The sequence below is a fragment of the Schistocerca americana genome, chromosome 6 (genome assembly GCF_021461395.2).
Source record: "Schistocerca americana isolate TAMUIC-IGC-003095 chromosome 6, iqSchAmer2.1, whole genome shotgun sequence".
In the NCBI taxonomy this organism is placed as follows: domain Eukaryota; kingdom Metazoa; phylum Arthropoda; class Insecta; order Orthoptera; family Acrididae; genus Schistocerca; species Schistocerca americana.
The window spans coordinates 363,233,050-363,248,146 of NC_060124.1; the positions used below are offsets into that span (position 1 = coordinate 363,233,050).

General features: G+C 45.9%; 1 protein-coding gene and 1 pseudogene across 2 annotated transcripts in view; one reads left to right on the forward strand and one right to left on the reverse strand.

The window, feature by feature from the left end:
* Positions 1-15,097, forward strand: part of LOC124619726 — an 885,033-nt gene that overhangs the window by 329,179 nt on the left and 540,757 nt on the right. The window lies entirely within an intron of this gene.
* LOC124620597 lies at positions 11,908-12,025 on the reverse strand (annotated as a pseudogene).

The window sequence follows — 15,097 nt, forward strand, 5'->3', positions numbered from 1 at the left end:
GAGCCATTTGAACCATTTTGACAATAGTGTTAAGATGAGTTGGAAATTATCGAGCTTTAGCTTTTAGGGAAAGGCTAGGATAATATATCGAAAGGCAGTTATCCGTGGGGACATTAATAAGAACTGATTCCTTTCATTAACTACATCTGAAATGAAGAACAACGGGGTAATATTTCAAGGATGTCCGGTGGACAATTAGGGCAGGTAAAACTCGAGTCAAATGCGCAATTCTAAGCGAAAAAATTTTTGCTGTAATTATAACACTTCAGGCACTTTTCTTTTCAAAAATCGCCAACTATGTGTGGATAATCTGCAAACACGGTAACCGGAAGCTTGCTGTAAGTATTCATTTCTGACTATTAATTGCTTATCTCAAAGTATTCAGTTTAATTTTCTCTGTCATCTTTCTAATTTTCGCCCAGTAAGGTTTGGAACACCTTGTAGATTTCATCTGCCCTTCGCTGTTAATTATCAACAGCTGGCTCCTCAAGTGCAACAAGTCGGATTAAATTCCATGGGACGATTGTAAAATAGCACGTCACATCATTACGGGTTCTTATTTTTGATTTCACCGTAGCGTGGTTCGATATATTAACATTAGGGTGTCATCATGGTAACTTAAAAAGAGCAATCTGGAGTTTCTGAAGAATTTTGACTCGGTTAGGTGCTTTCTTAGTGAGTTGACACAACAGATGTGACCCTTTTTCAATTCCTCTTCGCGCTCGCCACTTAGATTCTGTTCGGCGAACGCAGCGTCAAGTACCCCGCATGCAGTGGTCTGGTTACTTCTGTTCCTGGCCTTTGCTTTCCTAGAAACGGTGCAGACACTCCAGTGCGGATCGCTCGTGCAACCCACGGTGGCTGCGTCGCAAACCTGTTCACTTACGCCCGGTTCATTGCTATCTAGTCCAACGGGTTTCCGGATGCTATTGATGTAAAAAAGATGTGGCACAGGCCCTGCTTCCTGAAACTAAAACACCCCAGTGTAAAGTCGTAGAGTATACATGGCATGGCCGGACCGTAGAACTCTGGGAGAAAAGGAGGTATCTAAATGGTTCAAATGGCACTAACAAGGGAACCTCTCCATCGCACCCCCCTCAGATTTAGTTATAAGTTGGCACAGTGGATAGGCCTTGAAAAACTGAACACAGATCAATCGAGAAAACAGGAAGAAGTTGTGTGGAACTATGAAAAAAATAAGCAAAATATACAAACTGAGTAGTCCATGAGCAAGATACGCAACATCAAGGACAGTGTGAGCTCAGGAGCGCCGTGGTCCCGTGGTTAGGGTGAGCACCTGCGGAACGAAAGGTCCTTGGTTCAAGTCTTCCCTCGAGTAAAAAGTTTAATTTTTTATTTTCAGGCAATTATTATCTGTCCGTCCGTCCGATGCGAGGTAACTACGCCGTATTATGGGGACGCTACACCCAAACAAACCTCGAAGCACACGACATCAGTCTACTACGGCGCACGGAAGAGAGAGTATTCCTGCTAACGAGGCTCATCACTATTTTGGGAGTGATTATCACATCCACAAGAAAACCTAAATCGGGCAAGGTAGAAGAATCCTTTTACCCATTCGCCAAGTGTACAAGTTAGGTGGGTCGACAACATATTCCTGTAATGTGACGCACATGCCGTCACCAGTGTCGTATAGAATATATCAGACGTGTTTTCCTGTGGAGGAATCGGTTGACCTATGACCTTGCGATCAAATGTTTTCGGTTCCCGTTGGAGAGGCACGTCCTTTCGTCTACTAATCGCACGGTTTTGCGGTGCGGTCGCAAAACACAGACACTAAACTTATTACAGTGAACAGAGACGTCAATGAACGAGCGGACAGATCATAACTTTGCGAAAATAAAAAAAGTAAGCTTTTCACTCGAGGGAAGACTTGAACCAAGGACCTCTCGTTCCGCAGCTGCTCACGCTAACCACGGGACCACGGCGCTCCTGAGCTCACATGATCCTTGATGTTGCTTATCTTGCGCATGGACTACTCAGTTTGTATATTTTGCTTATTTTTTTCATAGTTCCACACAACTTCTTCCTGTGTTCTAGATTGATCTGTGTTCAGTTTTTCAAGGCCTATCCACTGTGCCAACTTATAACAAAATCTGAGGGGGGTGCGATGGGGAGGTTCCCTTGTAAGCACTATAGGACTTAACATCTGAGGTCATTAGTGCCCTAGACTTGGACCTACTTAAACTTAACTAACCTAAGGATATCACACACATCCATGCCCGAGGCAGGATTCGAAACTGCGACCGCAGCAACCGCGTGGTTCCGGACTGAAGCGCCTACAACCGCTCGGCCACCGCGGCCAGCAGGAAGTATCTATTTGTGATGCATTCCAGGAGGAGAATCCTGTCAATGACAATATCTTTCAGTTACACCCGCAACGAAAGCTTACCCACTGGCCTCCTTGTTACATTTCCTTTAAACTTGTAGGATGTGGAGGTAAGTGGCCAGACATCAGTTTCCGAAAGCATAACGACGCAGTTCTAAAAAAAACTTGAAAAATATGTCTTTCCAGAGTTAAAGACTGTATAGCACTGCTAAGTGCAAAATATTTCGAGCAGTTTAACAGAGCCGCAGTTAACTAAACTGAAAAGAAATGTGCGTATCGTAGAAGTCTTATAATCGTGAAATCGATTATTTGGTTTTCGGTAGTAGCAGCATTTTTTTTTGCTTGTATTTGAACTCTATATTTATAGTAACAGGATAATATTATTGTCTTGCCCAACAGTTCTGCCTATGCCGATACTCTGATACTTCTTACAGTAATAAGAAGTTCTCGAAAATTTGATAATGTTGTACCTCGTCTGGATAACGACATCGATTCCGCCCCACGGGATGTCTACATTTTCGGATCAAAGAGGTTTCGTAGCACGGCAACTACTGATGGACGATGATCCCAGCAACTCAGCTCGTCTAGCCGCCTAGAGGTCTGTAACCAGCGGCCGAATGCTCCACTAACACATCGTTCGCCGAACGAAGACTCGTCCTTGTGACACGCTTCTGAAACCTGGTTGACTACGGATTTCTATAAGGACTATTGATTGTTGTACTAATAACGACTCTGCGAGGACCAACGCACTTTCTGGTATTACTCTTCCACCATCATGCTTGCTCACGCTGTCGCAGCTCGTACATTTTTTGCGGACTTTGCTCTGTGGTAGTTTAATCGCGAATTAATGAAAGCTGTGCTCGGTGGTACACAGTAACCAAAGAGCCTGTACAAATGGCATCGATACCGATACCATAGCTACCAAAAGAAAAATTAAAATTAAACGGCTAAAACGGTCACCTATTAGCAGTTGCAGGTTACCAATCTAACGGCTTCTGGGGGCAACAAAAATTCGGTTTTCAGTATTTCATGTAATGTTGACTGAATTTAAAATGTTGCGATATTCTACTCATAAGAGGTAGAGTCTCACGTTACAGTTTTAACACAATAGGACAAGTATGAAAATTAAAAATATGTTCATGTCTCGAGAAATCATTAACTCACCGAGCACAGGTTACCCAGACCATAGATATGTAGTATTTTAGAGTAAGAGCACTTAATGAGTTCGGAGCAACTTTAACATAATTACAAACATTTTTGAAACTTTTTCTGGGTGACGCCTCGCACGCGCACAAAATAATGAAAGGAAAAAAAAAGTTTATCGCTTACTATGTTCTCGCCATTCGTGCAGTAAAATTTCAGCGCCAGGTAACGACATTTTAACTAACAAGTGTGACTTCTGTACTCCGAATGCCGGCCGCGGTGGTCTAGCGGTTCTAGGCGCGCAGTCCGGAACCGCGCGGCTGCTCCGGTCGCAGGTTCGAATCCTGCCTCGGGCATGGATGCGTGTGATGTCCTTAGGTTAGTTAGGTTTAAGTAGTTCTCAGTTCTAGGGGACTGATGACCACAGATGTTAAGTCCCATAGTGCTCAGAGCCATTTGAACCATTTTTTTGTACTCCGAACTCTACTCTCAACGCATTTTGGAGACAGTATTCACATATGCCACTGAATGTACCTGAAAAAGTATATCATTGTACGAGACATATATCAGAGGGTATGACGTCATAGCCGTTGATATGCGTGGAAAACTATCTTTTATTAAAACGGCACTGCTTTAGACATGGAAGATCGTTCTTTTAGCACCTCAGTCCTCAGCTTAGACTTTGGCATGAACAGCTTATATTATTGTTTTGTGCGTTGTTCTGAGACAAAATAGCCGGGTTTTGGCCGAGCGGTTCTAGGCACTTCAGTCCGGAACCGCGCTGCTGTTACGGTCGCAGGTTCGAATCCTGCCTCGGGCATGGACGAGTGTGATGTCGTTAGGTTTTTTAGGTTTACGTAGTTCTAAGTCTAGGGGACTGATGACCTCAGATGTCAAGTCCCATAGTGCTTAGAGCCATTTGAACCATTTTTTATGCAAAATAAGGCTAAAATACTAAATTTAAAGAACTGTTGGTATTCATTAAAATATTAGGGCATATGCTGCATCAGGATTGAAATGCTGCTAATAACGTGTTTAGCCGGCCGATATGGCAGAGCGGCTCTAGGCGCTACAGTCTGGAACCGCGCGACCGCTACGATCGCAGGTTCGAATCCTGCCTCGGGCATGGATGTGTGTGATGTCCTTAGGTTAGTTAGGTTTAAGTAGTTCTGAGTTCTAGGGAACTGATGACCTCAGATGTTAAGTCCCATAGTGCTCAGAGCCATTTTAACGTGTTTTGAGAGATTGGTTTGATGGAATTTATTTATAAACTGAGAATTAAAATACGCGGACGATCGTGCGTGTTGGTTGATGGTGACAGTCATTTAAGACGATTGTGACGAAAAATAAGAGGACAAAAGCTTCACAAGTCATTGCAGAAGTGCATGTCGCACTCGCGAATCCTGTCAGCACCAAAACAACACGATGGGAGGTACACATGCAGGGCACTGAAGGGCGAGCAATACTTCCAAGTCGACTCATCAGTGACGCAAATGCCCGTAAACACGAAAACATGGTGCCGAAGCCACAAAACCTGAACGATGATGCAATGAGCCGGCCTTGGTGGCCGAGCGGTTCTAGGCGCTACAGTCTGGAACTGCGCGACCGCAAAGGTCGCAGGTTCGAATCTTGCCTCGGGTATGGATGTGTGTGGTGTCCTTAGGTTAGTTATGTTTAAGTAGTTCCAAGTTCTAGGGGACTGATGATCTTAGAAGTTAAGTCCCATAGTGCTCAGAGCCATTTGAACCATTTTTTGATGCAATGGAAGAAAGTCATTTTGTCGGATGAGTCTTTTTGCACACCGTTCCCAACTTCCGGCTGAGTTTATGTCCCAAGAGTAAAGCACGGTGGGGGTTCGATGACGATTTGGGCAGACATATCGTTGTTTCCCTATGCAAAGTCTCATTACTGCCAAGTATTATGTGACTATTTTGGCCGATCGTGCCCAACGTCTGTTCAGCAATGGTGATGCTGTGTTCGTTGCACAAGGACTGAGCACATTAAAGAATCGCTGGTGACGAAATTACTGGCTAGCCTGTTACCAGTGTTACCGAATCGTAGTCACAGCCAGTCCGGTGGCCTTGCGTGAGGCATTCTGGCACGCGTCACCAGACAGCTGGCGCGATGCGGCGCCAAGCTTCGGTATGCCGGCGTCACGCCCTCGGTCGCCGCTGCAGGACCTGGTGGCGCCTGTTTACGTATGCCGGGGACTCCTCAGAGCGTTCGCGGCGAAGCAGTCGAGCGGCGCATGCGCGGACCGAGACCGAGACGGCTGCCAGTCACTGCGGCGCGCTCCACGCTCCTGAGAGCAAGTGGGGCGTCGCGTAGCGCGCCGTGGAGCAGCTGACGATGCCACGGACTCGGGCCTCCACTGCAAAAGCGGCAGTTGTCGTTACGTTTATCGGTCTTCTTATCAGTTTTATGCGGCCTAATGCGACATTATTCCCTGGGGCCATATCTCATGTTCTATCATGCTGTACATTTGTCTTCTCACTGTATTACTTCCCTCGCCAATTCCATATCTACGTCATACTCCGCAAGCCACCTAACTCTGTGTAGCAGAGGTTACTTCCTGTGGTGTACGTACTGTAAGACCTTCGGTACACACACCATCAGATTATTTGACTTGTCGCTCTAGCGAAGTAGGCGAGTGTCAGCAATATGTCTCGTGGTCTTATCGTGGCGTGTTTATCTTCTGCCGTAAGGTCAGACAATAGGAATATCACTTGCACGCTTAGAGTAGCAGATTGACGGTGACCAACTTTAAACAGAACTTGATTAATTTTCACACACATTTATTAAAATAATAACAAGCATAAAAATTACTTAACTTGGTTCTGGATGCTATTTACAATTGACCATCTGAAGTTGCTTTGGTATTGGTACGTTAATCTTATTCTCTCATATATCTCTGATACTTGATGTGGTGTCCGTACTGTAAGACCTTCGGTACACACCATCAGATTATTTGACTTGCCGCTCTAACGAAGTAGGCGAGCGTCAGCAATATGTCTCGTGGTCTTATCGTGGCGTATTTATCTTCTGCCGTTAGGTCAGACGATAGAAATGCCACTTGCACGCTTAGACTAGCAGATTGACGATGACCAACTTTAAACAGAACTTGATTAATTTTCACACACATTTATTAAAATAATAAAAAATATTGACATTACGTAACTTGATTCTGGATGCTGTTTACAACTGACAATCTGAAGGAATATGATAATCTTATTAGGTGCAGACTGAAACTTGACTACAGACTAACGCAGACTGATGCAGACTAATGCAGACTGGCTAATCGGAGGTCTGTACGCTCGTTATAATACCTCGCGCGTTCATGTATCACTGCGTGAGTGTGATCCGCGAGGAGAAAAGGTTCTCCGTTAGCAGCAATCTCATTGACTGCGTTACATATTAATACGCAGATCGGCGGAAGCAGAATTTGGTCCGTCTCTATGGCAGCCCCATCTCGTAGTGCGGAGACGGACGAGCGCTGCGCCTGCGCTGTTGTGCTTAGCAGGGCGCGCTCTAGTGGGAAAGTTGTGTGCGCGCTGACTACGCGGAACTATGTACACAACACTTCCGGTACCACTAACTGATCCCACATACCCTATTCTACACAGTAACAGTGCGCGGGAAGAATGATTATCGATAAGCCTCTGTATTAGCTCTAATTTCTCCAATTTTCTCGTTTTTCTTCATATGAATTTCAGTATAGCAAATTATCTTTCTAATGTTTGTTGTATGTGGTCATTCCAGTTTACTTACTGTTTCTAAGAATTTGGCATCAATAGTTTGGTAACCCGCTAGCGTAGCCGAGAGCGCTAACGCGCTGCTTTCTGGACTCGGGTAGGCGCGCCAGCCCCGGATCGAATCCGCCCGGCGGATTAACGACGAGGGCCGGTGTGCCGGCCAGCCTGGATGTGGCTTTAGGCGGTTTTCCACATCCCGTCAGATGAATACCGGGCTAGTCCCCACGTCCCGCCTCAGTTACACGACTCGCAGGCATTTGAGACACAGTCACATTATTTCACGATTTACACTAGACGCAGACAGCTGGGGTACACTAATTCCATCCCGGGGGGGTATGGGGTGGCGGCAGAAAGGGCATCTGGTCACCCCCTTAAAATTAACCATGCCAATTCCGTACTTAATACTGCCGACCCTGCGCACAATGCGGGAAAAAGCAGTAGCAAAAGAGTGTTATTGTTTAGTAGTGATTTCTTTTCCAATGTATGTGCAGTGCGTTACATTTACATTCATGCTCATAAATCAAGGATAATGCTGTACATGGTGAAACCACGCTCTGGTGGGCGGTTTGCGGGTTTAAATCACGTCGGGGTATGACTATGTGGTGCATTTGACCTGCGGTCGTCGCACGGTGACGCTGGCAGCAGTCCACATAACGCAGAGGTGTGTTGGTGCATGTCAGAGTACGGTGCAGCGAGTAAGTGTACAGACGTTTTCAGACGTGCTAATGGTGACTGTGTGTTGAAAATGGCTCAAAGAACACATATTGATGACGTTATGAGGCGCAGAATACTAGGGCGACTGGAGCCTGGTCAAACAAAGCAGGTCGTAGCACGGGCCCTCTGTGCGCCACAAAGTATGATCTCAAGATTGTGGCAACGATTCCAGCAGAGAGGAAACGTGTCCAGGAGCTGCAGTACGGGACGCCCACAGTGTACAACACCACAAGAAGACAGAAATCTCACCTTCAGTGCCCGCAGACGGCCGCGGAGTACTGCAGGTAGCCTTGCTCGGGACCTCACCGCAGCCACCGGAACAGTTGCCTCCATACACACAGTCTATAGACGACTGAACAGACATGGTTTATTCGTCCGGAGACCTGCAAGGTGCATTCCACTGATTCCTGGTCACAGGAGAGCCCGTAAAGCCTGGTGTCAAGGATAGATGATGATGATGATTATTATTATTAGTATTTTAGGGCGCACAACAACGAGGTTATCAGCGGTCAAGAATAGAGTACCTTGTCATTGGAACAGTGATCCCAGGTTATGTTCACAGACGAATCCAGGTATAGTCCGAACAGTGATTCTCGCCGGATTTTCATCTGGCCTGAACCTGGAACCAGATACCAACCCCTTAATGTCCTTGAACGGAACCTGTATGGAGGTCGTGGTTTGATGGTGTGGGGTGGAATTATGATTGGTGCACGTACACCCCTGCGTGTCTTCGACAGAGGAACTGTAACAAGTCAGGTGTATCGGTACGTCATTTTGCACCAGTATGTCCGCCTTTCAGGGGTGAAGTGGTGTCACCTTCCTCCTGATGGATGATAACGCACGGCCCCACCGAGCTGCCATCGTGGAGGAGTACTTTGGAACAGAATATATCTGGCGAATGGAGTGGCCTGCCTGTTCTCCAGACCTAAACCCCATCGAGCACGTCTAGGATGCTCTCGGTCGACGTATCGCTGCACGTCTTCAAACCCCTAGGACACTTCAGGAGGTCCGACAGGCACTGGTGCAATAACGGGAGGCTAAACCCAGCAGCTGCTGATCCAGAGTATGCCTACGCGTTGTGCGGCCTGCGTACGTGTGCATGGTGATCATATCCTATATTGATGTCGGAGTACATGCGCAGGAAACAATAGCCTTTTGTAGTACATGTGTTTCGGGACGGTTTCCTCAACTTAGCACCAACACCGTGGATTTACAGATCTGTGTCGTGTGTGTTACCTATGTGCCTATGCTATTTGCGCCAGTTTTGTGTAGTGCCACATTCTGCAATTATCTTTAATTTATGAGCATGAGTGTAGTTACATGCTCAATTAACTGTCATACCCTGCACCATTCCTTAATCCTGCAGGTCATTATGCAAATCAACACTGGCTCATGGCGTTTCTACTTTCTCATAGACAACAGCATCATCTGCTAACAGTCGTAAAGAGAATCCAATGCTTTCTACTAGATCATTTATATACACTGTAGCGCCAAAGAAACTGATATAGGCATGCGTATTCAAATACAGAGATATGTAACCAGGCAGAATACGGCGCTGCGGTCGGCAACGCCTATATAACACAACAACTGTCTGGCGCAGTTGTTAGATCGGTTACTGCTGCTTCAATGGCAGAGTATCAATATTTAAGTGACTTTGAACGTGGTATTATAGTAGGCGCACTAGCGATGGGACACGGCATCTCTGAGGTAGCGATGAAGTGGAGATTTTTCCGTACGACCGTTTCACGAGTGTATCGTGAATATCAGGAACCCAGTAAAACATCAATTCTCCGACGTCGCTGCGGCTGGAAAAAGATCCAGCAAGAGCGGGACCAACGACGACTGAAGAGAATCGTTCAACGTGACAGAAGTGCAACCCTTTCGCAAATTGTTGCAGATTTCAATGCAGGGCCATCAACAAGTGTCAGCGTGCGAACTATTCAACGAAACATCGTCGATATGGGCTTTCGGAGTCGAAGGCCCTTTCATGTACCCTTGATGAATGCACGACACGAAGCTTTACGCCTCGCCTGGACCCGTCAACACCGACATTGGACTGTTGATGACTGGAAACATGTTGCCTGGTCGGACGAGTCTCGTTTCATATTGTGTCGAGCGAATACACGTGTACCGGTGTGGAGACAACCTCGTGAATCCATGGACTCTGCATGTCAGCAGGGGACTGTTCAAGCTGGTGAAGGCTCTGTAATGGTGTGAGGCGTGTGGAGTTGGAGTGACATTGGACCCCTGATACGTCTAGATACGACTCTGACAGGTGATATGTACGTATGTAAGCATCCTGTCTGATCACCTGCATCAATTCATGTCCATTGTGCATTCCATCGGACTTGGGCAATTACACCAGGACAATGCGCCTCCACACACGTCAAGAATTGCTATAGAGTGGCTCCAGGAGCACTCTTCTCAGTTTAAACGGTTCCGCTGGCCACCAAACTCTCCAGCCATGAACATTATTGAGCATGGGACTTAACATCTGAGGTCATCAGTCCCCTAGACTTATAACTACTTAAACCTAACTAACCTAAGGACATCACACACATCCATGCCCGAGGCAGCATTCGAACCTGCGACCGTAGCAGTCGCGTGGTTCCAGACTGAAGCGCCTAGAACCACTCGGTCATAGCGGCTGGCAGAATTTGTCTGGCGCGACCTACGAAGATTACGGTAAACCTAAATGTGGACGACCGAAGGGGGATTTGGACCGTCGGCCTCTCGAATGCGAGTCCAGTGTGCAAACCCGTGTGCCACCTCGCTCGGTGTGAGGTACGGAGGAGGTGGCGTGACAGTATAGGCGTGGTTTTCGTGGTTGGGGCGTGGTCCTGGTATTGCGCTTAAGAAAACATTAAATGCGGAAGGATATGAGACCATGATACAGCATTCTGTACCGGACACAATAAGACACACGTTGGGTACAATGACGGACTGTATCAGAATGACAATGCACCTTGTCATAAAGCAGCTTCTGTGAGGCAGTGGTTTGTGTGTGGGCAACGACATTCCTGAAGTAGACTGTCCTGCTCAGAGTCGCAACCTGAAAACAGCGAAACAGCTTTGAGATGAGTTAGAACGTCGGCTTGACTCCCGACGTCAGCGTCTAACATCACTACCTTCTCTCCTTTCATCTCTCGAGGAAAAATGGCCTGCATTCCTCGACACCTACATTCAGATACTTCGTTGGAAACACTCCCAGCAGAGTTCAGCGTTACAGCAGCCAAGGGTGGTTACACCCCGTATTAACGTCCGCTAATATGTGTCCCGACACTTTCTATCAGGTGGTGTATGTTTCATCACGTAATTTGTTGTTGTTAACATAGACTCATTCAGAAGAAACTCCAACATTCATTAAATGAAGACTACACGGAAAAATGATGCACACTGGTATAAGACTTCCTTAAGCTTGTTCAGAAAGGTGGGCAGTACTCAGCAGGTTTTAATCCAGTAGAACTGAAAAAAACTCAGGATTAACTCCAAGTATTGAAACCAAAGTCGAAAGATTTTCTAGTGTCATACTCCTTCTATTGTGTTCAGAAGTTCATCGCAACAGAAGAAATTTTCTCTGCACTGAGTTATTTATTCGTATTCTCTCTGTTTTTTTCGTGTTTTATTACTTCTTTCATTCTTTCGTTTATAAATTTTCTATTCAGCATTCTGTTAACTATGTACTGACTACCTGAATGATTAAGTAGCTTTGGCTCGCATGGATCTATGAAACCTGATAGATACGTAGCACTCCGTCTTCAGGCCACAAGTGGCCTATCGGGACCATCCGACGCCGTGTCATCCTCAGTTGAGGATGCGGATAGGAGGGGCATGTGGTCAGCACACCGCTCTCCCGGTCGTTATGATGGTTTTCTTTGCCCGGAGGCGCTACTATTCGGTCGAGTAGTTCCTCAGTTGGCATCACGAGGCTGAGTGCACCCCGAAAAATAGCAACAGTGCATGGCGGCCTGGATGGTCACCCATCCAAGTGCCGACCACGCCCGACAGCGCTTAACTTCGGTGATCTGATGGGGACCGGTGTATCCACTGCGGCAAGGCCGTTGCCACTGATAGATAAGTAAGTAAATAAAAAATAAATATGTGTCTGGACTGAGCTTGAGCTTCTTCACTAATAACCTCGACGTCACCGGGCGCTACTCCGTCATCTTGTTTCTTTCCTTCCTTCGATACTTGTCAGAGTACAGCGAGACGTTTCTAGGTGGACGTGCGTTCTAATACGTGTGATGAGAGAGAGGTGGAAGCAAGTCTGTAGTTTATAGACTCTCGCTCTAGGCGCCGAGTGCACTCCTTTCTGTACTGGTTGCGTTAGATCCCGTATTCATGCATGCAATGGGAAGCCCTCCTTGATAAATGGACGCCTGATTAGCATTGCGTGCTGTCTGCAGATGCGATCAAAGATGTACAAGGCCATGGCGTCACCGCTCTGGTCTGTGAATGCAGGATTGCTCATTACCCCGCGCGGATGTTTTACTGACCGCGGCGTCCGGTAGTCGTGCTGAGGGAATCCGAGAAGCACTTTAAGCGGCCTCGTTGAATACTAATGAATGTACGGTACCACTCGCGTATTAAACGACTGCCTCCAGCTGTCATACGTCTCAGGAACATAGAGGCAATAAACACGGCTATGAAGACGTAGGATCTCCTTATTCCGACTTTAAAGACGGCATTATACCACTCCTATCTTACATCCAGATGGCATCTGAAAGATTTAAGCTTTTATCGTTCTGAATTAGCGACGTTACTTTCCATCCGACACTGACTTGTAAACGCCTGCGTATTTCGCCAGTGTCTAGTGTAAACGTAGCACTAAAAGTATCCAGTCCACAATGTTTAAGTCTGTATAAAGCGCCAGAAAGAGAAAGACGTTTCAAACAAGACAGTGTTATCACTGTCGGCGACAAACCAGGTAAATTTCACATGTCGAGGGACATGAAATTTTGTGCCAGTCCGAGATTCGAACCCTTATATCCCGCTGCTCGCGAGTAGTCGCCTTAACCAGTACGCCCTTTTATTAACTTTTACTATCGCCGTCTTCTTCTCCTGCAGCCCCTCCTTGCGGTCACCAGTTTAGCCATTCATTAGTGTCGATTTCAGCTCAAGTTTCCTCTAGTAAGTTGTCCTGGAATCGAAGTAGTTTCTTTTGTCCATCCAACGGGAAGCTGACTTTGAACAAGGAAAACAAATATTCCTCACCGGATCTTCTGTGGTACAGTTGTTTTGTGTACTGTGGTAATAACGTCCGCACATCTGGTTGAGGTATGACTTAAGAAATCTTTAAAATAAATTTAACTGAATGTAAATCCTGTATAGGTAGAAATAATAGTAACTTTCATCTTTCTCTAAAGTCTGAATGAAAAGAATTACGGTTCAAGGTGATTCGATCATTTAAATATCGACTTGAGTGATACTAAAATTTAAAAAAAAAAGATAATTTTAGAATAACTGATAACCTAAGATCCTATGCGAATGGGAATGAAAATACACAGTTTCTCTATAATGAACTTGAAATCAGAAAAGAAAAAGAAAAACACAAAAGATGTTTGTCTCGTACATGGTGCGATGGAATAAAAATATAATAAAAATGAAGTAATAATAAAGTACATTTTTTTAAAAAATAACGAGTGACATGAAATCCTATTTTGATGCAAATGAAAACAATAGATCGCTTTTTCCAAGGCTTGAAGTAGAGAGAGAGAGAGAGAGAGAGAGAGAGAGAGAGAGAGAGAGACTTTCACATCTTCGATGATTTAAAATGTCAAGTATTGATCCGTTTACTCTTTTCATGCTAGAATGTTCCGGCGTCAGTACGATTGGAAATCTGTTTGGTGCGGTGAATGCACCAAGTCAAACTAGTGCCATACTCATGGAATAAGCTTAGGAGAGCAGACGCAGGAAACATGCATAGCCGTTCCATGTAACGTCAAAGTGGAGGTGATTCGCCGTAAACTTCCTCGGACCTGTTATTAACTCTTAAGTGTGTATCTGTGTCGTGTGAATGACTGTAATGAGTACTTTTGCGATGTAGTGGTGGATTTGTGTTGTTACGGATAGAAGGAAGGGAGAAGGTGAAAGCCAGTGCCGGCACATGGCATTCCTCTTCCGATTAGCACAAAGTGGGTGCCGAGCTTAAAGTCCTCATCCAACAGAAGGATCGCCATCAACATGGTCACTTGCCATCTCTTCATGTGACACTGCGGAGAGATTTGGAATTTAATCCTGAGCATTGTCTGGTTACCAGCCACGTATTCTTCCCTTTCCGGCCAAATAGTACCAATGAACTTTTCATCCACCGCCAGGATCGAACTGGCCTACCTCCAAGTCGAGCGCGACCGCACATGCGTGCATCAGCCAACTCAGCTACGGCAGAGGGTATTGCAGAAGTTATCTCTATGCACCAAAGTTATTTTGAATGTTGTGATATGTACGACTCTCTTCCGTATTAACTTAGTTACTATAATGCTGCGTATTTGTTCTGCAGTTTATTAATTAATTTTTTTTGGTCTAATGCAGGAATCTATATCCACACTACTGGCCATTAAAATTGCTACACCACGAAGATGACGTGCTACTGACGCGAAATTTAATCGACAGGAAGGAGATGCTGTGATATGCAAATGATTAGGTTTTCAGAGCATTCACACAAGGTTGGCGCCGATGGTGACACCTACAACGTGCTGACATGAGGAAAGTTTCCGACCGATTTCTCATACACAAACAGCAGTTGACCGGCGTTGCCTGGTGAAACAATATTGTGATGCCTCGTGTAAGGAGGAGAAATGCGTATCACCACGTTTCCGACTTCGATAAAGGTCGGATTGTAGCCTATCGCGATTGCGGTTTATCGTATCGTGACATTGCGGCTCGCGTTGGTCGAGATCCAATAACTGTTAGGAGAATATGGGATCGGTGGGTTCAGGAGAGTAATACGGAACGCCCTGCTGGAACCCAACGGCCTCCTATCACTAGCACTCGAGATGACAGGCATCTTATCCGCATGGCTGTAACGGATCGTGCAGCCACGTCTCGATCCCTGAGTCAACAGATGTGGACGTTTGCAAGACGACAACCATCTGCACGGACAGTTCGACGGCGTTTGCAGCAGCATGGACTCTCAGCT